At 38.5% G+C, this 24,762-nt stretch overlaps 1 pseudogene; it reads right to left on the bottom strand.

The window, feature by feature from the left end:
• LOC128772827 (60S ribosomal protein L32-like) lies at window positions 1–24,535 on the bottom strand (annotated as a pseudogene).
• Window positions 24,536–24,762: the final 227 nt, after the last annotated feature.

Here is a 24,762-nt window from a genome sequence, read left to right as displayed (position 1 = left end):
TTATGGTTTTATTAACACAAATATGACATGCACATAAGCTGTCTATTCATTTTCTGTACTACACAGCCTGGCATTGGGATCGGTGACTCTGATGGCCAGCTGCGCTGCTCTTTCCACAGAGGCTTTGCAGTTCTTGGGGGAGACATAAGCAATTTCTGCACAGTAAGATTTGTTGCACATCAGCAGCACTTCCAGCCCCTTGATGTTGTGGACTAGGAACTTCTGGAAGCCACTGGGCAGCATGTGCTTTGCTTTCTTGTTGCTCCCATAACCGATGTGGGGCATCAAGATCTGGCCCCCGAATCTTCTGCACACCCTATTGTCAATACCCTTGGGTTTTTCCAGTTGCACTTAATTTTGGCATATCGGTCTGATTGGTTCTAGATAAACTTCCTGGTTCCTTTTTTTTAATGTTTATTTATTTTTGAGAGAGATAGTGCCAGCAGGAGAGCGGTAGAGGCGGGGGGACAGAGGATCTGAAGTGGGCTCTGTGCTGACAGCACAGAGCCTGATGTGGGGCTCAAACTCATGAACCTTGAAATCATGACCTGAGTCGAAGTTGGATGCTCAACTGTCTGAGCCACACAGGTGCCCCTTCTTGGTTCCCTTTTTCATAATCTTGGGCTTCACCAGAGGTCTGAGGGTGGCCGTGATGCCAAGTAGGAGATGGCTGTCACTTCTACAGGTAGCACTGAGGAAGAGTGGCACCATTTCTTTGTTTTCCTTAATCTAAGATAAGGAAAAGACAACACCTTCTTTTTATTGCTATCAATGAGACTGAAGATATACTATAGGACTATATTTTATATTCCAGAATGCTCCCTTTCCCCAAATAGAAAATTTACCTGACCTGTACCCTGTTTTCTTGGATCCCTCTGAAGTCATATTACCCAAACTAGCTAAGCTGAAGAATTTAAGAGCTATCTTATAAGAAATATAATATATTCCTCTTAACTGATGTGTAAGAGTAAGAGATTTAGGAGATAATAAATAATCTTAAGATATGAACCCTTGAAATGTGACCACATAGGGCAGGGGACCAATTGGACCCCTGCTTATATTCACCCTTCAACATGGCCACTGGTTTCAATAAATGGAGAAAGAAAAGTATGTTGAGCTATAACAGTGAATCACTGACAGTTTTAGAGGCATGGATTCTAGAAGCATGGATTCATGGTCCCTGAGCAGAGGAGGTGGAAAGGAAAGCCCTTTTACCAGCTATATCTAAGAGTCATATTGCCTATACTTCCCATGCTTGACAGGAAGAACTGAGATGAATATTGCGAAATGAATATGCCGGCCATGTGTGTGATATGCTACTAACATTTCAAGCATGATGCAAATACATGACATGCCTGTCATCCTAACCTTGTAAATCCTTCTGGTTCCCAGTGTGGTGAGTCATAAGCGGTCATGTTTCCAAGTCAGTAGTATTCTCTGCTGTTTCAAGGTCAGGAAACCTTGAAATAAACAATAATCGTAATAAGCACCAATGTTTATTTGTTAGTGTTAGGTTACACCAATATCTTGCAAAGATCTAAATGGTAATGCTCTCCTACACAATCTGTCACCAAAACAAAGCCCAACAGCATTGAGTTTCTATACTCTATATCACTTCTATTGTGATGTGACATTGTTTTAAATGTTCATTTTGTTAAAAAATTAACCCAAGTTGAGAGGAATGGTTTTTGCTTTCAAAACTGCAATTTTTTCCTATTACTTGAAAGTTGATGGCATTTAAGAAGGCTTCATATTGAACGACCAGAAAGAAAAAACGAATAATCTAGAATGATTACGATGCTGATGGTTTTCAATTATCAGACAATACTGAGGTTGAAGCAGTGACATGAAAGTATAATGATGGTACATAACTATAGTATTCTCTTGCCATGTTCTCTTAACTTCGTACTTTTTTTTTTGAAAGAGAGAGAGTGCGCACACACACAAATGAGTGGGGGAGGGGCAGAGGGAGAAGGGGAGAGAGACTCTTAGACTCCACGCATAGAGCCTGATGTGGGGCTCGATATCACAACCCTGGGATCATGGCCTGATCCAAAATGAAGAGTAGGATACTTAACCAACTGAGCCACCCTGATGCCCCTGTACCTTCTTTACTGAATTACCATAAATGGTTCTTTTTAGGCTAGTGATTCAATGGTTATTGAGAAACTTGTCTTTGTGCTAGAGTTAAAAAAATAAAATAGTCATAAATATCAATAGGCAAAAATTTACTGTTCTCATTTTATCTGTGAAATAGTATCTATAGCTAGACAGATAATTAATGGAGAAAACATTGTTTTTTTCCCCCTATTATTGTTAACAAGCTTTATTTTCAGAGTAGTTTTAGGTTCACAGCCCAATTGAAAGTACAGAGAATTTTCATATACCCCTGTTCCCACACATGCACAGTCTCCCCACCACCAACATCCTCCAACAAAATGGTACATTTATAACAAGTGATGAACTTTCACCGACATATCACCGAACATCCATAGGTTACAGTAGGGCTCATTCTTGGTGTTGTATAGTCTGTAGGTTTGCACAAATGTTTAATGATATGTATCTACTATTGTAATGTCAGGCAGAATAATCTCCTTTCCATAAAAATCCTCTGTGCTCTGCCTATTCACCCCTTACTCCCTCCTGACACCAGGCAACCATTAATCTTTTTACTGTCTCCTTATTTTTGCCTGTTTGAGCATGTCATACAGTTGGAATCTTACAGTATGTTACCTTTTCACATTGGCTTCTTTCACTTCGTAATATGTGTTAACATTTTCCTCCATGTCTTTTGGTAGCCTATTTATTTTTAGTGCTGAATAATAGTCCATTGTCTGAATACCCCACAGTTTATTTATCCACTCCTCTACTGAAGGGCATCTTGGTTGCATCTGAGTTTGAGCAATTATAAGTAAAGTTGCTGTAAACACCATGCCCTGATTTTTGAACCCAAGTTTTCATTTATTTCCATTTGTTTGGGTAAATATATAGGAGTGTGATTGCTGGATTATATAATAAATGTGTTTTTGTTGTTGTTGTTTTTATTTTGTAAGAAGCTGCCGTACTATCGTCCAAAGTGGCTATACCGTGTTGCATTTCCATCAGTAATTAATGGGAACTCCATTGGGAGAAAACTTACTGCAGGTAGGTGGGAAGAGTGACTTCTCTAATAAGCATGTAGGATAAGGAACTAACCCCATCTGGCTCAGTCCCTATTGGGATCTTTGTCTATTTCAAACAACCTATTTGTAGAGTATAGGCTTCTCTGCTGTCAGGCTTCTGCAAGGTAGACCTATGATTGTCCATGGTAGTCTGTGATTGAATAGTTTAGTATGTCTATTGCAGAAGTAGAGTGACCTCAAGACAGTTTGTCCACAATCCTAAAGCTAAGTTTTCTATTTGTCTTGTTATTATTTTGTTTCAAACTCAGGCAGGCAAATAATATTATATATACATTTCCTTTCCCAACACCAACAGTAGTATTTTTAATTGGGAAAAAATAATACATGATATGATAAAAAATGAAATAATATAAAAAGGTATACAATGAAGAGTTAGTATACTTCCCTCTTCTGGTTCTAATCAGCCTTCCCAGAGTCAAAATCTGTTTGTAGTTATTTTTTTTCTTTTTGAGAAATATTCTATATATAATTGTGTGTGGGGGGGTGCATATCTATATAAATTGTTTCTTAATCTTGCTTCTCTCACTTAAACATTTATCTTGGTGATCTTTCGATACAGTACATTTGAGGTCTATTTCATTCTTTTTAATGGCAGAAATGTATTTCATGTTACAGCTGTGTTAATGTATTTGACCAGTCCCCTATTAATTGATCAATAGGTTGTGTCTATTCTTTTGTTACTGAAATATTGCTTCACTAATCCCCTTTGGATGAGTGAGTACATTTGTAGACGACATTCCTAAAAGCGGATGTGCTGTATCAATGGATACGTGCGATTAAAATGTGATACATATAATTATTGTCAAATTGCTTTCCGAAGAGAGTGCACCTCCTAGTAACATTTGAGAATGCCTGTTTCTCTATACCCTTATCAGTACTGCTATAATATTTAACGTTTTGGATCTTAAAATTTTTGCTTTTTTAAAAATAGTAGTAGATTTGTACAGAGAACAAACTGGTGGTTGCCAGAGGGGAACGGGTTAGGGGAATGGACAAAAATGAAGAAAGGGGAGTGGGAGGTACAGACTTCCAGTTGTGGAAGGAGTAAGTCACAAGAATAAACGGTACATCGTAGGATGTAAATCAATGGTATTGTGATAGTGTTCTGTAATGACAGATGGTACCTACACTTGTGATGAGCACAGCATAATGTCTAGACTCGTTGAATAACCATGTTGTACACCTGAAACTAATGCTAATATTGTGTGTCAACTATACTTTAGTAATAAAGTTTGCAGAAGAGGCTAAGGTAAAAAGATGACCAGGAAAAAATAAATCAAATAGTAGTACATTATTAAAGGGACTTTACCAGTGTTGTTACAAATAGTATCAGGATGTAGCTTCTTAAATTATTGTTTGATATATAAATCAAAGGGACATTTCAACGTATCAGTTTCCTTTAACTCTTCACGAAGGAAGTTTAGACAAAAGCGCACGCAAGCGTCTGTGTGCGTGTGTGTGTGTGTGTGTGTGTGTGTGTGTGTGTGTGCAAATTCTCTTTGTCTAGTGTCATACCATAACTCCAATTTCAAACATACTTTTAGGTTCCTTTAAAAGTATGTGCTTGGATACAAACCATTATTCTAATTTCCAGTGTGAGCAACTCTATTTGCAAAGAGCAAAACTAACAGGTATGTAATTTCATGGTGTCTTATATAAGTGGTCATATTTTGTGAGGAGAAAATGCCAATGAGGCATAGTTAAAGGTCACCTATTTTAATGAACTGGTTTATGACTCATGGTTTTATCTTTACATTTCTTTTGCTTTTTTTTCATAGGTTATACTTTGATTAGCATAGAGATCGTCTAATAATTGTAGTATTTCAAGTTCATATGATTCCTTATCTGATGTACTTCTCGTGCAGAACTAAAACCAGGTGGACTCTTGCAAGCTGGGAGGGGGGTGGGAAAGAGAAAGGTAAGAAGGGAAGAGACTGAGAAAAAGGCATTACAAATATGACTGGGCTTTAGGAGAAGGACGCTTAGTTCTCTAGCTTGTTAAAGTCTCTGGTGCTAGCATCCTGTTGAGGTAGGAAGGTTTCTCGGAGAAAAGGAAATGAATTTTGTGTTCCAGAATTAGAGTTGATGTGGCTTTTTATGTGACTTCATTTGATCCATCGTATTTAATTAGATGCAGTACATCTCTATTCCTGCCTCTGTTGGTGATAGGGCATAGATGTCACATAAACAAATAGTCAACTTAATTCTTCCTAAATGTTAGTAATAGTCTTCCAATTCATTCCCAATCCCCACATCCAGCTCCCCCTTCAGGTTTTTGTGTAGGCAGCATGGGACCTCTGCTCTGGTGATTTTCAAAAATACTATAACTGCTTCACTGAATCATATTCGAATAACTAGAAATTCAAATTCACAATTCACACTGCAGACTTTCACAGTATCCCTGTGGGTTTCTGTAGGGTAGGTATTAGGTGAACTTACATTAGTTGAGAGCCTTTTATATGCTAGGTTTATGTGCTGTTATACTTAATCATCACAATATCCCAATGAAGTAAGCATTGTTATTCTGGTTTTATAGGTTCAGAAACTAAATCACTGGGGCCAAGGATATTGACTAAGATCACATGGAGTGACTCACCAGAGCAAAGTTTTGAGCCCATGTCTAAGTTAAAGCTGCATTTTTCTACCACACTCATTTACTTAAATGTGTTGATGTGTGTGGGTCCTTTGAGATCATGTACACAAAAATATCTGTAAATTACTATCTTGGCCAACTATTAATGCTCAGTGATAGTTTTCCTATGTGTTTTTTGTGACTTTGTTTCCTCTAACATAGAAGCTATAGCAGTGAACAATTAAATAAATTAACGTAAAACTTACCGGACCTATGAAGAGCTAGAATAATGTATATCCATATACCCACGACTCAACTGAAGAAGTAAAATGTGTCAATGATGGTTGGAGTGAGCCCTACCCCATCCTGTATACTTATGTTCCAGACATTTCCTCCCACTCTTCCTTTCATCCTCCTGCAGAAGCAACCACTGTTCTAATTTGGGATTTACCATTCTCTGTAATTTTTTTCTAATGCTTTACTAATGTGTAGAAGCATGCTTGTATTTTTAGATAGCCATATACATTCTATCATGCTTTATACGGCCACTGGCAACTTGTTGTTCAACTTCATGTTCTTTAGATTTATATGTATGTGTCTAGATTTGAAAATGAAAACATCTCAAATGTTCTTCCACAATGTGCTAGTAAAAAATAACAGCTTGGTCCTCTGAGCTAGGCACTGAAATGGAACACTTTACGCATTAATTTATTTAATTTCATAATATTCAGTGATAGATGTTATTGTTAATTGTGAAACTCAGAGAGTTTCAATTATTCACATCAGGTACCAGCTAGTTGGAAGCAGAGCTGGTATTCCAGAACAGCATTTGTAACTCTGATTCTGAGCCTTTTTCATTACACCGCACTGCCTACCTTTACTGAATTCCAACTTTCGTCTCATTCAATTTTCCTCAAGATCAAGCCTCCAAACTCCTGGCCAAGGGCAAAGCACAGAGCAAGAAACAGTGACCCCCATGCACACAGAAGCTGCCTTAGTAATGCAGCCCCCAGGGTTACCGTCTCCCCACTGCCTCTCATTTACAGAGGCAATTACCCTTTACTGTTACTGTGCTGTGTGGTGACATTGGCATCACCTAGGGCACCTGTTTCCTGAGACATCCTACCCATGGAAAGAAATAGCTACTCTGTGAATCCATCCCCCAACTAAAACCTGAGCCAGTTCACCACGGTGCACCATGATTAAAAAGATGCCATAGAAAAGTGTAATAGGCCTTCACAAACCAACCAATGGCCTAATTGTTAGGCAAAATTGCTGCGTCTTACAATTACTACTATTACAAACTATCCATTAAAGAGCAGCCTCTGCCTCCCTCTTGACTCTTTCATTAGCATAATACTCCCACATTAGTACCCAATTATAAACAAACCCTATCCAAATTTACATTACTCTCCAAATTACATACACAGACTGATTACTGTTTCTTAAAAGAGCAAAATCTACGTGAACACTAACTACTCCTTTCCTTTCAGCGTGTTGTGGTTTCACGGCCAGACCCTTTTGAATATGTGTGGCCGCAGCCTTTTAACTCAGTCTGCAGAAACGGGCATTGTCCTTGGAAGGTGTTTCTTCTAAAGCAGAATTTGAGAGCAACAGAACCGAGAGAGGTGTGTTGGCTCTTCTGTCATTGAAAGGATGTACAGCTTTCTTTCTTCTTCTAGTCTCTCCCTCTTTTCTTCCTCCCATTTTGTTCTCTCCTCTCACCTTCAGTGTCTCCGTGGTTGTCCTGTTTTTAATAGCCTGACCCTCTCCTGCTTCTGATTCTCTTTTTATCCACCTCATGTGTATTTTTGTCTCCATGCACTGTTCTGGTATCTCAGCCAGTTTGATCTTCGTGTGTGAGTACCTTTTCTGTCTTACAGTGTCCTGTTCCTCACGGTTCTGGAGGCTGTCCTATCATATAGTCTTGGAAAGGTGGCCTTGCACCTGGCGCATCTGGTCTCAAATCTACCCTCGTGGAAATCGAAGTTCTTCTGTCACCTTGGTGCTCCAAAACTTCTTTTACTTTCTCAAAACATGGGCTCTTCACGGGTGACAGGTGAGGATGACCCTGAGAATTATTCTGGAATAGCCAAACGTTTGTTTGTCTGTCTGTCTGTTTGTTTGTTGTTAGGATTCTTTACAGATGAAGAATTCTGGTGGTTGGAAATGGCAAATGCAGGAAGAATTTAATCACGTCTTTCTGGAGGGAGGATTAATATTGTATTTAGTACCGTGAACCCTGCTCTTCTCTCTTGAAACCCATCTAGTCCTTTATCTACTTGTGACTGCTCATTTACCACTCCAGTAAAGTGCCTGGACTTTGAGCTGAGCACGTGGTTTTAGTTCTAAACCTGGAACCCCTTTCAATGGCTTCTCTCAGCCTCTTGGACACCATCACCTGCTCGAAATAGGGTTTCCCTAACATGCCGTGATTCCTAATTTTGTATTTCAAGTTGTTACCTGTTTGGCATGTTTTCCAATTCTCATCTAAGACACTCTCTTTTACCCTCAAATTATTTATTAAAATGGGGTTAATTTTCCTGTTTTGTAAATAACATCATTGTGATTTACCTTAAAATACTCCAATAGCTTTCATTGCACTCAGCTTATCATCCACATTCTTGGTCATGGTTTATATGTTTCTGCTTGATAGGGGCCCTATCTACCTCTCCTGTCATTTAGGAGAATCCTCTCTCACTTAATACGGGCCAAGCACGTTGTCCTTTAAAGTTCCCAGACCCACCAAGTTCACTTTTGCCTTAAGGCCTTTGCTGTTCCTGCTAGTGGTTTCCTCTCCCTGGAAGCTTCTTTTCCGAGAGCTCAGAAAGGCTGACTTCTTACCAATCTTCTCTTCTCTTCTTATCTTAGCTCAAATCCCATTTTCAGGTCTTCCCTAGCATGTGATTGATATACAGTCAGTACATACTTGTTGAATTGCTCAATTAAAGTTTGTCAATGAATTTAATTTCTATATAGCATACGTTCTGTTTCTGCTGACACTGGTGATGCCATCCCATGTATGTTTATATTAAAAAAACATATCCAAAGTTTCTGATGGGAGGTAGGTAAAGGCCACTGAAATGGCCTGCAGCATTCTATGTATTGTCCCCGGGCTCCATCAGATCCTGCACTTCCCCTGCTGCTCTGCTTTTGGGAATCTCTAGCCTCATGTATGGGATTAGAGGGGGAGGAAATAGTTTCCCTTTGCCCTTCTAGGTTCTTTAGTTGATCTATTCATTTAAATTGACATAAGATGGACTAACAGGAGAAAAATTTAACTTCCTACTTACAGGAGCCTCACATTAGACAGGAGAGGTTCAAAGACAGGCAATTGAGGCTTATGTGCCATGCTGAGCTAATGAAAAAATGGTAGGGTTCTGGGGCCTCAAAGAGAAGGAAGGCAATTCACAGGAAGATGAGCAGAGCAAGTATTTGGTAAAGGAATGTTTGTCGTGCTATGCAGGGACAACGGGACAAACAGGCCTGGCTGAGCCTCCCCATCACCACCCCCCACCCCAGTTTACCACACCTAGCCCATACTCTCTGTATTATTCTCTGGTGATAGTTCTCTTCCTGGACCAGGTCCTCTATCTAAATTCTTTTAGGGACTTAAGGGGGAGGAAAAGCTCTTCCTAAGTCTTTTGGGCCTTGATTGTCTTCAGCTATCAAAAACAGTCCACATACCAGAGTGGCACATTCTGGGGAGACTTGTTCTGAACCCATTCAGTATTACAGTTTGGTAAAGAGATACATAACTATTTTTGGAGCATTGCTATAACCTGGTCAGTCATGGCTAGATCAGGAAGAGGGAGTGAAGCTTAATTTTGTTTTTAATTGAAGTATGGTTGACACACAATGTTATATTAGTTTCAGGTGTATAACATAGTGATTAGACAACACTATACATCATGAGGAAGGGAAGCTTTGAAAGTGCAGAGACAGTAAGTATTTCTGTATTTTTTGTAGTCATGTGACGTCTTCATTGCCCATCAAAAAGTAGAAAGCAGGTATTCATGGGGGCAGACAACCTCTTAATTTCTGTTGTGCTGTTTAAGGTTATAGATCAACATTTAGTCAGTCTACACATTTTTAATGTTTATTTTTTTATTTTGAGAGTGAGAGCACGAGCAGGGGAGGGGCAAAGAGAAGGAGAGAGAGAAAGAGAATCCCAGGCAGGCTCCTCACGGTCAGTGCAGAAGCCAACATGGGGCTCAAACTTAAGAACCATGAGATCATGATCTGAGCCGAAATCAGGAGTCAGACACTTAACTAAGCCTGGGCCACCCAGATGCCCCAATTTACACATTTTGAATTCAATAAAATATGGTGCACATATTATATATGTAAGACCTGTTTGAAACTACTCACAGTGCAGCATGTTGGTGGAAATAACACACACACCCTACCACTTATCATCTTTTTAGCCACGGTACATCTAGTTTCTTCTGCATGTGCACACACCTGGAAGTGACACCTCCATAAGTTCTAGCCTCTTCATCCCCCACCTTGAATGCGAGGATGAAGTTGAAGAAGATGGCCACAAACCTAGAATAGGATTCAAGGTGTGTTCTCGCTGACATAATAAAATTCCTCTTCCCTCATGGCCATGAGGTAATTCTTTTGATCCAGCCCAAAATAGAAGTGGCCTTTTCTTTTCTGTTTCTTTGTCAACAGCTATTTTTGCAAGGTTTTCATTACTTCTTAATTGTTCAAACTTCCTAACTTCATTTTTCTTGTTAAGGACCGATTTTACAAATGAGTTCATTATCTCTACCATTTTAGACTCATCATTAATTTCATGCTCCTCATTTATTAGTGGACCTATTTTCTCTCTGGTACTTCTTTTCTCACTGCAGTATTTGTAAAACGCCCTTGTTTTCTCTGAGTCCCCTTTACTAGCTATATTACGTTCTCCTTATGCTACTGGTATCTTTCCTATGTTTAATTGATATCTCTCTCTTTTTATTCCAAATAGCAATTTTTCCTCCATTGACTTTAATATAAGGTGTTAAAAGACATTGATGTTTACACTTCATATTTGCACACCTCATTCTTCAAATACATTTAAATCTGCTCTAGTCTACTTAAAATATCAATAGAAGGAGCACTGCCAGAAAGAAAATTGAGACAATTCCACATCTTATAAATGCCTTACTGTATGCAATAAATTTCTTAATCCTTAATTAGAGAAGAGATTCAGAATAGTTTCGTATGTTAGGCTGATACAGAGCATGATTTAACAATGTCCTTAGCCAGGGAACCCAGCAAAGCCAAGGTACAGAATTTCGCTTGCTAAACTTGTGGGCATTTGAGGAAGGATGTGTAAGGTAAAGGTAGATAGCATGTACCACGGTGTGAAAGACCTAGTTCTAGACTATGAACATTCTCAAATAATTTTAACCAAGTCTCTTAATCTTTATCTCTGCCAGAGTCCTTTAATCTCCATTTTGATTTTCACTTTTCTGTACTTCTTAGAAATATGGGGGTCGGGGCAGGAAAGGGAGGGGCATGTATCTGCATGTAGAGCACCTTGGCAGAATCTAGGCTGCAAAAAATACTGTAATCTGTGATTCCTACTGAGATACAACAGAGCATTGGATTAAGAAACAGGAAGCCTGGGGTTTTATTGCAGGTTTCTTATTATTTGACTTCTTGGCAAATGAGCTTTCTCATTTGTAAAATGTGGGAGTTGAATGGGATGATAGTTAACATCCCTTCTATTTTTAAGTGGTCTACAGGATTCTTAACTTCCAATCTATCAAGTCATTCACTAGAGGGTTTATTTCTGTATTCCAATCATTAGGCTCCTCTTAAGTACTTTTAGTCTCCTCCTTGGAACTCAAAATGAGCATGACCATTCCATATACCATACGTGTGCCCGCCCACAAATGCCAGTCCTGCATACCAGCCTTATTTGAAGTTAATACCTAGGGTTATTTCAATGTAACTTAGCTTTGAACTCTTCAAATTGAGGCCCCAACCTTCAGCTGACCTTTAACCTGTCCAGAGTTGGTTCTCATTAGGGCTCTCTGTGGTATATGGCCTCAGTGTGAAACTCAGATGAACTAGGTCACAACATTAACTGTAATCATGGCCTGCTACATGAGAAGGTGCATCAGATAATTATTTATTAAATATTTTGTCCTTGGGAAAGTTTTTCTCTGAACCATAGCTCTGCCATTTGTAAAAACTGCTAACATCCTTCATCAAAACAGCTGTGAAAATCTGATGAAATAATTTCTGTGAAGCTTCTTTGTAAAATGTCTTATGTATCTGATGTGCAAGTCTCCAGAATAACAACACTGCACCTTGTTCTTTTTCAACTTCCTTCCTTGCTTTTTATTCCTTTTAGATGTAGGGCCGCATCTCTCCCACTTGAAATCATGGCTTTAATTTTTTTTTTCCACCTGGTAGGCTCCTACTCATTCTTCAAGACCCAGCTCAAAGGTCATCTCCTATGTGAAATCTTCCTGTCTTTTTAAGGCAGAGAAAGCTCTGAGCTGTCTTGGTGCTTTGTTTATACCTGTAGTCAGAGTCATTATAGCACAGCAGCAGTCCCATAGGTAACAGGCTTTGAACGTTTCTTATGTGATTGCATTGTACATGCCTTCTCTCGTTTCATTCTGAAGCAACAATATCAAAAAATAGGTAACTTTATTTTGGTGGGAACCTGGGAGCAAATGACTTGCTGAAGACCTTCTAATTAGAAAGGGTCTGGATGGCTCAGTCAGTTAAGCTCTGACTCTGGATTAGGTCATGATCTCATGTTTCATGAGTTCGAGCCCCACATTGGACTGTCAGCACAGAGCCCACTTCAGATCCTCTGTCTCCCTCTTTCTCTCTGTCCCATCACAACTTGTGCTCTTTCTCTCTCTCAAAAATAAATAAACATTAAAAAAAAAAAAGAAAAGAAAAGAAAAGAAAGGGTCTCGACCTGGAGTGGAACCCAAGCCTTAGTCCCTCCCACTCCACCATGTGACCTTCTAGAGCATCCTCAGGACAGAATTGGTGGAATTCACTCAGAATGTTGTGACTAAGGGCAGTAACTCTGTCCTCACCCAAAACTTTATTCTCACTATCATGGTTTTGCAGTGCTAGGCTTTCTTGGTCTGTAGTTTCTAATGTTCTACTTTTTTGCTATTCTACTTTTTAGGGTTCTTGCTCTCTCGTAATGAACAGGTAGGACTTTTAAATAATATGTATGTTAAAATTCTCAGTCTCCCAGTTTGGAATGCCCTCCAGTTTATACCATATTCAGAATTTTCTTTTTTTATTTCCAAGAAGGTTTGCCTTCCCTGTAAAAATCCCTTCCGTTATATCTGTACATCTTGATTTGACCATTATTTGTCTAATTTAGTATAGAGCTGGGTGTGGGTATCTAATTTCCACTGTGGTGGGAGGAGATAGAGAGTCCTCTGGGTTTTTGGCAGGGAGAAAGCAACTTCTAGGTTAATACTAATCTTCAAAAAGAAGCCCTCTGCACAAAGTCCTAGTTGTTCTGATACTTCCCATGATATACTGCGGTGTTATGAAATACAAGTCTTTTTATTGGATTCTCTCACCTAGAGCCATGAGAAATTTGACTATCTAACCATTTTATGACCTCTGTGTGAAGGCTCTACCTGCATTTAAATAATTTCATTCCTATAATTAAAAAAATGTATATTTATTCTTGAGAGAGAGACAGGGTGTGAGCAGGGGAGGAGCATAGAGAGAGGGAGACACAGAATCTGAAGCAGGTTCCAGGCTCTGAGCTGTCAGCACAGAGCCCGATGTGGGACTCCAACCGATGAACCGCAAGATCATGACCTGAGCCAAAGTTGGACAGTCAACCAACTGAGCACCCAGGTGCCCCGTTATTCCTATAATTTTTAAACATTTGGATTGTGTCTCCAGTAATGCAAAACAGTTCCAATGTTCAAAGCATCTTTTGTGCCTCCTTAAGTGTTGCCCTGCTTCCAAAGACTGGCTTATCAGGAGAGAATGAGTCTATTACTAATTTCTAAGAATAGCATACAGTAAATCATGATCAAGTAGATAATGCAACTCAATTATTTAAACGAAATATACTCTAAGGAAAAAAGAGTGAAAAGTCAGATTAATGAATTCATGGAGACTTTATATATAATCCACAACTTGTAACACATATATAATAATCTTAATTTTGTGTATCTATTGGAATTTGTAATGATCCTGGGTGTTCACAATGGTAATTCCAAAATTTTTAATCATAGAAGAAAAATGCTTTCTGATCTCTATGGTATTAAGGAAAGAGGAACCATGTATTTGAGAAAGATTTTCAATAATAAGAATTGAAATAGAAAGAGGTGTCTGTCTCATTACAGAATTAAATTAGTCAGAACATCCCATTCTTCAAGCATTTCCATTTATCAAGGTTTTACTATACTTTTAGATAGGAAGTCTAATCAAGACTATCTGAGAAGTCAGTGTATTGGAATGTCACTTACCCAAGATTTCAAATATATTTTTTAGAGCTTTTACACCATGACTTTTAGGGAAAGATCTCTGGTCAAAAGACCATTTGCCTGCAGAATGTCACATAGTATCTTAAACAATTGTCACTAAAATCTCATTTCTCTGTCAGACAGAAATGACATTATTTCAGCGATTGGGCATTTCTAGATACGTATGAAGGCACAATAAAATGCTGAAATGTGTTGATATATTCAAGGCATGGTTTGAAAAATGAAGAGACCTTCCTGGAATCAAGATAGCCTTGTTTACTGGATCCAACTGCTCTTTAGACACTTGAGCGATTTAGGCAGAGATGCAGTTTTGGATCCTTTTGTTTTAAATTGTGTCATCCATTACCTAAATGCATTTTTACCCAGCAAGAAATGGCAGAGCCCAGGATTTATAACACCAACACTCCCAGAATCAGAAAGATGGTGATTTTGATCATGGTTTTTGAAAAGGTATTAACATGCTTACACATGTCTGTCCTTTCCACATTTCCCCTCCCACCCCCCCGCCAAATCCCCAAATATAATATGAATATTTTATGGTGATGTTTAGTAATGAGCACCCAATCCAACCTTAAAATGACTCCTCTTTTAATTAGCACATTAGTCACTCAGTAAAAATTGAGTTGGATGAATTATTCAAATAGAATTCAGCAGAGATTCAGGAGCAAATCTTAGAGACTGCAGAAAGAAGGAGCAAGGCTGCATACTTGTTTTTCCACTCACAGAAGGTTAAAGACGGATCCTGCAAAGCTAAGGGCTGGGAGTCATTGGGCCATTTGTTAATAGAGGAAGCCCTGGAATGAGTCTAAAGCTGCCATGGTCAGAGGGTGACCTTGAAGCGCTGATAAACACTAAGCAAAGGAGGGGGAAACACGTTGGTGAAGTAACACTTCTTTATTTTTTTGCTCTCATAGCTTAAATTAAACCCCAAAGAATACTGCTGTGTACATTTTGGGATGAACTCTCACTAGGCATTCACCTAGTGCCTAAAATACTTTTGAACTGCAAAGAAACATTCATGTTGAAGTTTTGTTGCCTCAGGATAATTCTGTAATTTAGTGCAGAAGAAATGGTCCGATTAGCAGTTGGGACCAGCAGGGGGAAACTAACTGGAGTGAAGAGGTGAAAGGGAGAGAGAGACACAGAGAGAGAGAGAGAGAGAGAGAGAGAGAGAGAGAGAGAGAGATAGTCAGAACTTTATTCCTCAAGCACAAAAAACTGCTCAAGGGAAGGAGAGGAAGTGGGAAAAAGCAGAAGGAAGTAGAATCTAGTAAGTCAGTGACAGTGATAATTGGAAATAAAAATGACTTTTAAAACACTGCAAGGCCAAAGTCCATAAAAACAAGCAGGGGAAAATCCCCTCAAGGATTTAGACTTTCTCATGAAATTGTTCAGAGGTATGGACAATAAACAAAGCGTGAATCCTGCAGGATAGATCCCTATTGCATAGATTTGGGTGAAGATGAGAAATAACAGAGTTGAGAGGAGAGTGGCCAGGAAAGTCGGCCTGGCTCTCCAGGTAATTTATCTGCAAAAGACATTTGGTTGAACTATTTGTTTTTGGTTGCTATTCTCTTTCCATTTCATGTTGCTTTAGTCAGAGAAAAACACTTGAAGGCAGGAAGCCTGCTGGGTTGTACTTTTTTCATGCTGAGTGAGCCATTTCCCTGGGCTCAGTAGGAACTGGTTTGACTTCAGCCTGATGTACAACCTGAAGGAGAGAGGTTGGCTTCGAGTCCTTCTGTGGCCATTTAGAAGAGGTGGGTTATTTTGTGACATCTTTGGCTGGCCGCAGAATATTTGAAATGAATTGGGGTTTAGGGGCCTTTATCTAGTGGCCAAAATCTGCATCAGACTCTTAGAAGTGACCCAAATTCACTTCCACCCTCAGAATGTAAGGTCATCCATTTATCTACATGCCCACCTGAGTTGTCAGACCCACATTTAATCTACAGGCTTAACCCAGAAATAATCATTTGACCCAAGCATATTCTGCTTCCGATTGTTTTTCTGTAATTGTTTAACTCCAGAATAGCCTTGAATCAAAGAAATCTGTTCCTACCTACCAAATACCATTGGAGGGCTGCAAAATGCTGTATAGACCGGGGGTTTCTTTCTCCCACTGGGCCATCACAGGAGGTGAAACTCTATTCCCAGCTCCAGCCTACAAGAGATACACAGAGACTAGTTCATTTTAGCTGGAATTATATTGCTTTTTGTTTTTAATGTTTATTTTATTTTGAGAGAGTGTGGACAGGGGAGGAGCAGAGAGGGAGGGAGACACAAACCTTGAAGCATGCTCCAGGCACTGAGCTGTCAGCACAGAGCCCCACGCGAGGCTTGAACCCACAAACCTTGAGATCATGACCTGAGCCAAAGTCAACGCTTTAACTGTCTGAGCCACCCAGGTGCCACCCCCCACACACATTTTTTTTTCTTTAAGAGAGAGAAGGAGTGTACATGCGAGCAGGGCAGAGAGGCAGGGGGTGGGGGAGAAGGGAGAGAGAGAGAGAGAGAGAGAGAGAGAGAGAGAGAGAGAGAGGGAGACAGAGAGAAAGAATCTTAAGCAGCCTCCAGGCTCAGCATGGAGCCTGACGTGGGGTTCCCATGACGCTGATGCAGGGCTGGATCCCAAGACCCTGGGATCATGACCTGAGCCAAAATCAAGAGTTGGACACTCAACCAACTGAGCCACCCAAGCACTTCTGCCTTTTAACTTACTTATTTGATGCATGCTAATGTGAAAAGATGTGTTTGTTGATATGCTTATTATCCATCAAAATATTAAGCAGCCCTGGGAGAATGGGAGACAAGATTGAGTGCTTGTCACTCTGGGTGTACCCTGCATATAGTAAAACAAAAAAGTATCTAAAATTGAAATTAAAGAATGGGTTTTTCTCACATTTTCCAGAGTTAACCACAACTAATATTTCTGGTAGTTACTATTTCATGTTCTATTTCTTGACCAACTTCAGACAGTTATAACCTCCTAGAAATATCAAGACTTGGGCATTATAACCCTACTTCTTATCTCTGATTTTTGTTAACTATGATGCTACCATTTCTTTATGAACTTATATCAAATTTATATTCTGACCGACATATATAAATAGTTATCATGTTTTCTTTGTCTACGGGTTAGGTGTAAAAACTTAAACAGAATAAAAGTAATATTTTCTGTTTGTTGTTTTATAAATATTATTCACTCTAGGTCTCTATAGTATGACTGAATGGATGGAGAAGAAAATATAATTCTGTCATGAAATCTCCACTCAAATGGGAATGGTTCATATGCAAGGGTCGAGTGGATTCCCTTCAAATTTCCCTTCTGTTTTCTTTATTTTATCCAGACCATATTCTGCTGGCCTTGTTTGTTTTGTACCACATCACCCTTTTTCTTATATTGCTCTTTTGCTATTTTGGAATGCTGCCTTGTGAGGCTGTGCAATTTAAGAGTCCATGCATATCAAAAAATGCCTTTATTTTGCCTTCACATTGGTTGTAGAGTGCATTTGAGCTAGAATTCTATTACCTTTTAGGTTGTTTATTTGATTCCTGCTAATGTGTTTGTTGCTACACATGTTACCTAGGAAGATTTAGGCAGCCCTGAGAAAATGGGACACGGGGTGATAGAAATGTTGTATTTCTATTTGTATTCTATTTTGGGGGGCAGGGGAGATGAAGGATTAACCTGAATGTGGTTAAAAAGCAAAGGTTCTAAAGTAGGCACTGGCACTAGAAAGGGCCAGAGAGTACCTATTTTAGGTTTGAGAGACCATACAGTCTGTCACAACTCTGCTGTCGCGGCATAAAAGCAGCCATAGGCGATGCATAAAGAAGGAAGCGAGGCCACGTTCCACAGAAACTTTATTCATGTACACTGAAATTTGAGTTTCATATAGTCTCTACATGCTGTGAAAATAATTTAAAAAATTATTTTAAGTAGGGCCTGGGCGGCTCAGTCAGTTAGCATCCGACTCTTGGTTTTGGCTCTGGTCATGATCTCACGGTTTGTGGGTTCAAGCACAGGGTGGGGCCCTGCTCTGACGGCGTGGAGCCTGCATGGGATTCTCTCTCTCCCTCTCTCTCTGCTCCTCCCCTGCTCATGCTCTCTCTCTTTCAAAATAAATAAATAAACTTAAAAAGTATTTTAACATGTTAAAACCATTCTTAACTCATAGACCATAGAAAAAGAGGCAGCAGGCCGACCCCCCAGTCTAATTACAAAAAAAAAAAAAAATGAAATCTAAATACCTAAATAAGTTTCAATTAATTTTTTGCTTAATACTTTGAAGACTTCGTTCTATTGTTTTCTGGCATCCCGTATTGCTAATGAGGAGTCTAACAGCAGTTTAACTCTCCTTCCTTCACAGGGAACCTACCCCCTCACTCTCCAAAGATTTAGAATTTCCTCCGGATCTTTGAATTCTCAAAATGGACCAGGATCTCTATAAATGTGGATCATTAAAGTGTCTTCTGCTTGAAACTTAGTGATTTTGTTCAACCAGAAGGTTGTTACTTTCTTTATCTCTGGGAAATTATTCTGTATATATGTGATGTTATTGTTTTTTCTTCTCCCTTGCTTTCTCTTCTCTTTTTTTCTATAATTCCTAAAAGAATGGTATTATATTTCCTGTATCTATCATTAATGAATCTTTATTCTTTCTGACTCATTCTCTTTAACATTTCATCCTGGGAAATTTCCTGTTTTACCTTCTTAGCAACTTCTTATTGTGATTCCCATTTAATCATTTTGTCTTTTCATTGGATTAAAAAATTGTCCTCATATTTTTAATTTACAGGAATTTTTATTGGGGCACCTGGGTGGCTCCGTTGGTTAAGCATCAGACTCTTGATTTCGGCTCAGGTCATGATCTCACAGTTGGTGAGTTTGAGCCCTGCGTTGGGCTCTGTGCAGACAGCACGGAGCGTGTTTGGGATATTCTGTCTTCCTCTGTCTCTTTCTCTCTCTCTCAAAAATAAATAAATGAACTTAAAAATATTATCCACCTACAGTGAATTGTCGTTGCTTATTTTGTTACTTTGAGTTTTTGGAGCTTTTTCAGGGCACCAGGATGATCCACTCATATGACAGTTGTCTCCTCCAAAGGTTTCTTTCTGCTTTTTCTTCTTCACCCCATTTCTCTATACTGTCTTTCTTTCAGTAAGTTCTCAACGTTGTGCTTCAATTATGTTTTCTTTTTATTCCTTCTTTTTGCTCCTCCCCTCACCTATGGCTTCCCACAACTGTTGCGGTTTCTTTCTACTTGCAAATATTGTTCCTGTCATTTTCTTCTTACAGAGGAAAGAAATAGAGGTAAGTCCTCAGTCTGTTTTCTTGGGCAGGTAGATAAGGAAGAGAACAATGGGAAAGTTGATGGGAGGAGGGGAAAGAGAAAATGAAGCTGCTAGGATTCCTGTGGCGCCTCATTTGGGACAGAATGGGAGGAAGTGAAGACACCTAGAAACGGGGTAACTAAATCAAACACCAGCCCCTTGACAGTTGGGGGAAGAGGGCGGAAATGGCAATGCCATTCCTAAATAAAGTCTATAAATTTTCAACCAATGTCCTATAGCTAATAGGTCCAAATGTTAATTTGGAGCTTTGCAAGTTAAGGTAGTACCATTGATTTGTTATTAAGATCTTGCAAATATGTCTGAACCAACCAGTGCATTCAGTTATGTAGAAGATGCCGGGCTAATTTTATTTGATTTCCTGGAGATCTAACTAATTGACCATGGAGAGGAACAAGACAGCAAGTATGACAAACTCCACTGAAGTGTCTTCTTCTTTATGATGAAGTAATTAATGTTTATTTAAATGTATTACCAAATCTCCCCAGTATCAATGCCAGTAATTTCTCAACTAGGAGATAGCTCCACCCGTTTTAATGTTTTCTTGTCTTTAAGAAAGCATTATAATCTTTGTCTTCTCTGTGAATGTCATAGGTGCTTCACAGTAAAACATTTTGGTGTCAGAATATTTGCGACAGTGGCTCAGTGTAGACATGGTTTAATCCTGTCCCCCAAATTCCTCCATGGTGTTAATAATCACCCTTGGGGTACAGTTTCCTGGCCACTTTGTATCCCCCTTTATGTTCTTCTTTTGAATGGGCCGCAATTTGCATAAATGAGGCCCAGAAGGGTACTGTGTCTGAGCTTTAGTGATGAACTGAGTGGAATTGGGGAGGAAGAGAAAAAGACCATTAAAAAAACCTACCTAACCTAAAACACGGAGCTATTCCCCGACAGAGTGTACAGACTGTGGATGTTCATTCTGTGTGCAAATAAAATCTAATCTTTCTCTCTCTCTCTCTCTCTCTTGCTTTATAATGCAGAGCATCTGTAGCAGTTCAGTCTTTTCCTCTGAGCTCTGTGTTGCTGAATTGAATAGTAACTTACAAACCAATCTGTAGCCCAGGGAAGAAAAACTGAGAAATTAATTCCTCATCCCCTACTCTTTATATCATATGTGTGACCCTTAATTATGTTCTCAGGGTCCTATTCAGAATGTGTAATGCAGGCCTAGGAGACAAGGGAGCTACCAGACAAATCAGACAAAAAAGATAACCTTGCAGAGCTTTTGTTTGTGAAATAATACCGTGCTGGGTTAGAAGTTTTACAAGGAAAAAATACATGAGAACAATAGGGCTTTGTAAATCAATTTGGGCTTCAGAGTTTTCACTTGGGGTTCACCCATATAAATGAAAGCAGGGACATTAAACTTATTTCAGTCTTTAATCAGTGCTGAGTTTAAAGAATATCATAAGTATAATAGAAAAAACTGCATTATCTTCCCAAGCCAATCTCACCTCTCAGGATGAGGCCATACCTAAACCTAAAACCATTGTAATTGATGTTTAGGGCCAATGTGTTAATTTCTATGTGTCTAACATTTTTAAAAATGTATGTGCCTACCAAACTCTTTTTAATGGATTATATCAGGAAATATACACCAATCTATTATGCCAAATTTTACTCTGTGCATATTTCAGATGTGCATATATTAACAACTTTAATACTGATACAGGAAGGACAAACGTTGAAGACGGCGATTCACTGATCGTTAACATCTTTGATATGATCTCACGTTTTTCTTGTTAATATAACTAAATAAGCTTGTCTGTTACTACCTGCCCATAGTACCTTGGCCGATATCTGATTGGCTTGTAACACAAACTGATGTAAATGTGTTACAATGTCACTTTACCTTTCCACACCTCAGTTTTCTTATCTACAAAATGAAGGCAGTGGGATCGATTATCTCTAAATTCCCACCTGGCACTTAGATTTTTGAGTGGTGCAGCTTGGACCCCTCACTCTCAACCTACCAGTTGGTATATTTCACAGAAAACTTACTTTGTCGCATTTGAAATCTTAAGGCTTGAGAAAATCAAAATTGATCTTCAAGTTGGAAAGGCGGAGGGCCCACCCTACTCTCCCATTCCCCTCAATGACTGGTTTTACACACAGTCAAAAATGAGAGTGCTTCAATATATGCATATTTGTTTTACAACATAGTCTTTCCTCAACTCAGAAAACATGACAATTGCCTTTGATAGGCTTGATTCTCCAGGTGTATTCCCCATCTACTTGCTAACTCCTGCTGACGTATTCAAGGAATTCAAGCCCACCTTTCTATAATTAGATGCAAGATTTAAAAAGCAATGGCCCCAGAGGGGCAGTCATTGATTTAAATTTAGGGTAGAATGTAAAATTTATAAAATTGTTTCTGAGGATTCGATTTATCTCTTAGAATGTTATCGAGGTACAGTTGACATAAAATACAACTTAAAGTACACAATGTAAGGAGTTTGACATGTGTATGTACTTCTAACACCATCGCCACAATCAACATAGTGGACATTTCTATGACTCCTAAAAGTTTTCTTGTGGCCCTTTGGAGTCCAAGCCTCTCTCACGTGCCCAACTATCCCCCAAAAACCACTGTTTTGCTTTCTGTCACTATAGATGTGCTTGCATTACATAGAATTTAATATAGTTTAATAGAAATGGAACCATACTACATACACTACATATACTCTTCTTTAATTGGTTTCTCTCACTCCGTGTAAGTATTTTAAGATATAACCTATGTTGTTGTATGTCTTGATAGTTTATTCCTTGCTATGGTTGAGTTTCCATTTGGGGTTCACCCTATGAATGAAAGCAGGGGCATTAGGACATTAGGACAAAGCTGAGATTCCACTGCATGGATCTATCACCATTTATTTATACATTCACCAACTGATGGAGATTCAAGTTTCCAGTTTGGGACTACTACAAATAACACTGCTATGAATACTCATGCCCAAGTCTTTATGAGGTATATGCTTCCTCTTTGCCCAGATAAATACCTAGCAGTGAGTGGCTGGATCATATAGTAGGTACATGTTTAACTTTTGAAGAAGCGGCCAAACTGTTTTTAAAATGGTTGTATTTTTTTAAATTCCTACAAGCAGAGTGTCACTGTCCCAGTTGCTCTTTACCTGAGATCAACAAACTATGTCCCATCAGCCTTCCATCTCTTTCTCTATGGCCCATGAGCTAGGAATGTTTTTTACATTTTCAAGTGGTTGGAAAAAAATCAGAAGAACAATAACATTTTGTAAAATGTAAGAATTATGAGAACTTTGAATTTAGTGTCTATAAATAAAGTTTTATTAAAACACAGTCCCACACATTCATTTATGTATCATCCGTGGCTGCCTTTGTGTTATATTGAATATCTGTGACTGAGACCACATAGCCCAATGTGATCAAAATGCCTTCCCATTTTGATGTATTTTTGGATTCAGTAGCTAAAATTTTATTAATAACTTGTACATCTCTGTTCATGAAGAATACTAATGTGTAGACCTGTTTTATTGTAATGATTTTGTCTTGTTTTGGTATCAGGGCAATGTTAGCTTCACCAAATGATTTGGAAAGTGCTCCCTCTTTATTTTTGAAAAGAGTTTGTATAAAAGTAGTATCACCAATTCTTTACATTTTTGGTAGGATTCACCTGTGAAGGCATCTGGGTTTGAACTTTTCTTTGTTGAAAGAGATCTAACTAGAAATTCAATTTCTCTGGTACACAAATATTCAGGTTATCTGTTTCTTCTTGAGTGAGCTTTGGTAGTCTGTCTTAAATTTTTCATTTTCATCTAAAATGTCGTATTAATTAGTATAATATTATTCAGAATATTCTTTCATTATCTATGTATTTAGTATCTTGAATATCGGTAGTGATAGTTTCTTTTTCATTCAGATGTTCGGAACTTATGCATCTTCCTCCTTTTTTCCTGTTCAGTCTTGCTAGAGGTTTATCATTTTTGCTAATGTTTAAAAAGAATCAGTTTTTGTTTTATTGATACTCTCTCTCCCCTTCTCTCTCTTTAGTTTTTTATTCAATGGATTTTTGCTCTTATCTGTATTATTTTCTTCTTCGTTTTGCTTTGGGTTTTGTTATCTTTTTTTATTTTCTTCAGGAGAGAACTCAGGACATTGATTGGACACCTTCCTACTTTACTAACGTAAGCGTTGAATGCTAGAGATTTTCCTTTAAGCACTGAATAAAATGCATACCCCAAATTTTGGTATATTGTATTACCATTTTCATTCAACTCAAAATATATTCTAATTTCTCTTGTGATTTCCTCTTTGAACCACAAGTCATTTATAAGTGTGTTTTTCGGTTACAATGTATTTGGGAGTTTTCAGATATCTTTCTGTTATTTCCAGATTAATTAGAATGTGGCCAGAGAACATAGCCTGTAAAGTTTGATCACTTTAAAGTTATTGAGAGCTGTTTTGAGGACTCTGACAGTATGCTTTGTCTTGGAGAATGCTTTATATGCACTGGAGAAAAATGCCAGGTCGTGTGTTTTACAAATACCAACGAGGTCAACTTTCTTGGTAATACTGTTTGTGTTTTCTATATGCTTATGGAATTGTGGCATAATTCTCCTATATATTACTAGTAATGGAATGTTGAAATGCCCAACTATAATTGTGGTTTTCTCTGTTTTTCCTTGCTGATGTTTCAGTTTTTGTTTCTATTCTGAAGCTTATTAGATGCATACATGTTGAGGATTTTTACAACTTGATGAATTGACCTCTTTATCATTACAAAATGACCCCCCTCACTTCCTGGTCATAGTCATTGCTCTGAATTCTACTTTGAGATTAAAATAACTAATCCAGCTTTATTTCAATTAGCATTTGGCAGTTATATTTTTTTACTATCCTTGCACTTTTAACCCCTCTGGGTCTTTATATTTATAGTAAATTTCCTCTTACCTCACCATCGTTTCCCTCAATTTCCCATGAATCTGCAGAGCTCTAGAGCCCAGTCCTATGCTCTATCTATACTCATCTATAAGACAATCTATAAGATATCTATACTCCCAAGTTTTGTATCTCTACCCTGGACTTGCACCTTAACTCCAGATTTATATATCTAGCTGCTTACTAAAGCTCTCCATTAGGATGTCTAGTAAGCATCTCAGGCTTTACAGGTCCAAAACTAAATTCC

This window comes from Panthera pardus, unplaced genomic scaffold (genome assembly GCF_024362965.1).
Source record: "Panthera pardus isolate Hobbes unplaced genomic scaffold, ASM2436296v1 HiC_scaffold_24, whole genome shotgun sequence".
NCBI lineage: Eukaryota > Metazoa > Chordata > Mammalia > Carnivora > Felidae > Panthera > Panthera pardus.
This window is presented reverse-complemented; position numbering and strand designations above follow the sequence as displayed.